Below are 2,935 nucleotides of genomic sequence, written 5' to 3'. Positions count from 1 at the left end.
TCTGAACATCTCTAATCATCAGAGAAATGCAAATCAAAACCACAGTGAGATACCATCTCATACCAGCCAGAATGGCGATTATTAAAAAGTCAAAAACTAGGTGGGTTGCTGGGGGGACCTGTCACAGAGAAGAGAGGAGAGTAACAGGCTGCTGAATAAGCTTCCAAAATGATGCCCACACTAGTTATCCTATTGAAAGAGCGGACTGATAGCTCCCAAGGCATCTCCCAGCTTGTGAATAACCTCAGTGCCTGCCAGGTGATTGCTAAGCCTGTAAGAAACACCCTGGGTGCCCATGGCATGGACAAGCTTATTGTGGATGGCAGAGGCAAAACAACAATTTCTAACGATGTGGCCATAATTCTGAAACTTCTTGATGTTGTCCATTCTGCAGCAAAGACTTTAGTGGACTTTACCAAACCCCAAGACACTGAGGTCGGTGATGGCACCACCTCACTGACCTTGCTGGCTGCAGAGTTTCTGAAGCAGGTGAAACTGTAGGTGAAGGATGGTTTACACCCTTAGCTCACATTCGAGCTTTCTGCACAGCCACCCAGTTGGCAGTTAACAAGATCAGAGAGATTGCTGTGACTGTGAAGGAGGGAGATAAAGTGGAGCAGAGGAAGCTTCTGGAGTAGTGTGCCAGGACCGCTCTGAGCTCCAAGCTGATCTCACAGCAGAAATTTTCTTTGCTAAGCTGGTGGTGGAGGCAGTGATGATGCTCAATGATTTGCTGCAGCTTAAAATGATTGGAATCAAGAAGGTACAGGGTGGAGCCCTCGAGGATTCTCAGCTGGTAGCTGGTGTTGCATTCAAGAATACTTTCTCTTATGCTGGATTTGAAATGCAACTCCCTAAAAAATACTACGACCCCAAGATTGCCCTTTTTTTTTCTTTGAGATGGAGTTTTGCTCTTGTCACTCAGGCTAGAGTGCAGTGGCCTAATCTCGGCTCACTGCAACCTCTGCCTTCTGGGTTCAAGTGATTCTCCTGCCACAGCCTCCTGAGTACCTGGGATTACAGGCATGCGCCACCACACCTGGCTAATTTTTGTATTTTTAGTAGAGACAGGGTTTTACCATGTTGGTCAGGCTGGTCTCAAACTCCTGACCTCATGATCTGCCCACCTCGGCCTTCCAAAGTGCTGAGATTACAGACGTGAGCCACCATGCCCGGCCAAGATTGCCCTTTTGTTTTATTTTTATTTTTATTTTTATTTTTTGAGACGGAGTCTTGCTCTGTCGCCCAGGCTGGAGTGCAGTGGCCGGATCTCAGCTCACTGCAAGCTCCGCCTCCAGGGTTTATACCATTCTCCTGCCTCAGCCTCCGGAGTAGCTGGGACTACAGGTGCCCGCCACGTCGCCCGGCTAGTTTTTTGTATTTTTAGTAGAGATGGGGTTTCACCGTGTTAGCCAGGATGGTCTCGATCTCCTGACCTCGTGATCCGCCCATCTCGGCCTCCCAAAGTGCTGGGATTACAGGCTTGAGCCACCGCACCCAGCCCAAGATTGCCCTTTTGAATACTGAGCTCCAGTGGAAAGCTGAGAAAGATAATACTGAGATAAGAGTCCACACAGTTGAGGATTATCAGGCGATTGTTTATGTCGAGTAGAACATTCTCTATGACAAGTTAGAGAGGATCCATCATTCTGGAGCCAAAGTTGTCTTGTCCAAACTCCCCACTGGGGACGTGGCCACCCAGTACTTTGCTGACAGGGACATGTTCTGTGCAGGCCGAGTACCTGAGGAGAATCTGAAGAGGATGGTGATGGCCTGTGAAGTCTCAATCCAGACCAGTGCGAATGCTCTCTCAGCAGATGTGCTGGGTCGATGCCAGGTGTTTGAAGAGACCCAGATTTAAAGGTGAGAGGTAAAATTGTTTTATTGGCTGCCCCAAGGCCAAGACATGCACCTTCATCCTCTGTGGCGGTGCCAAGCAGTTTATGGAGGAGACAGAGCGGTCCCTGCATGATGCCATCAGGAATGAGTCAGTGGTGGCTGGTGGCGGGGTCATTGAGAGGGAGCTCTTTAAGTACCTTCAGGATTCCCCAAGGGCTATTCCAGGAAAACAGCAGCTGTTGATTGGGGCGTATGCAAAGGCCTTGGAGATTACCCCACACCAGCCGTGCAATAAGGCTGGCTTTGATGCCACAAAGATTCTTAACAAGCTGCAGGCTCAGCATGCCTGGGGGCACGTGATATGAGGTGGATATCAACAACAAGGACATTGCTGACAACTTTGAGGCCTTCTCAAAGCTGGGAGCCAGCTATGGTATGGATCAATGCCCTGGCAGTATTCTTTCTGTTTTGGCTCAGTTTACCTTTCAGCCTTTCCGACTGCTCTCCATGTGGCATCCATGACTGGAAGATTTGCTTTCCCTGAATTCCTTCTATGCATCTCTGCTTCTGTGCCTTTGTTTATGTTTCCTACCAGCTGGAGTGTCCCTGCTCTCCTCTGAATTAGTTGTATTTATCCTTTGGACCTCCACTGAGCTTTACCTTTCATGTCACTTTTGTTCTTTCTTCTCAGGATCTGGTTTTGTCCTCACCGTGCTGAGATCCCAAATTTCAGAGATGGTTTCCTTCCTCTTTCCCTATAGCACAAAGCCATATTAGTAAACAGTTGCTCAGGAAATATCTGTAGCCTAGGCGAATCAGGCCCACCTGGTAAAATGTAAGGATATCTGCACTTTCACTTTTATAGCTCCCTCTGGTTCTCACTAGGGTGTTTCTTTTTTCCCTTCAGCATATTTCATTTTCTTTTGAGCAGTCCTCAACTTCCAGAAACTTACCTGAAGAGAAAATATCTCCTTTCCTCTATTCAATGAGGAGACTTGGCAAACACCCAAGCTTTGTCCAAGGCCTGGGACTGAATGAACACCAAGATCCTGTACAAGGTACTGGATTGTGTTCTTCCTTCAGGTCTCCTCTCCTC

The 2,935-nt window shown here is 48.0% G+C and overlaps 1 pseudogene; it reads left to right on the top strand.

Annotated features, from left to right (window-relative positions):
• Nucleotides 1-168: 168 nt before the first annotated feature.
• Nucleotides 169-2,897, top strand: LOC113224414 (annotated as a pseudogene).
• Nucleotides 2,898-2,935: the final 38 nt, after the last annotated feature.

The sequence above is a fragment of the Piliocolobus tephrosceles genome, unplaced genomic scaffold, assembly GCF_002776525.5.
Source record: "Piliocolobus tephrosceles isolate RC106 unplaced genomic scaffold, ASM277652v3 unscaffolded_44679, whole genome shotgun sequence".
In the NCBI taxonomy this organism is placed as follows: domain Eukaryota; kingdom Metazoa; phylum Chordata; class Mammalia; order Primates; family Cercopithecidae; genus Piliocolobus; species Piliocolobus tephrosceles.
This window is presented reverse-complemented; position numbering and strand designations above follow the sequence as displayed.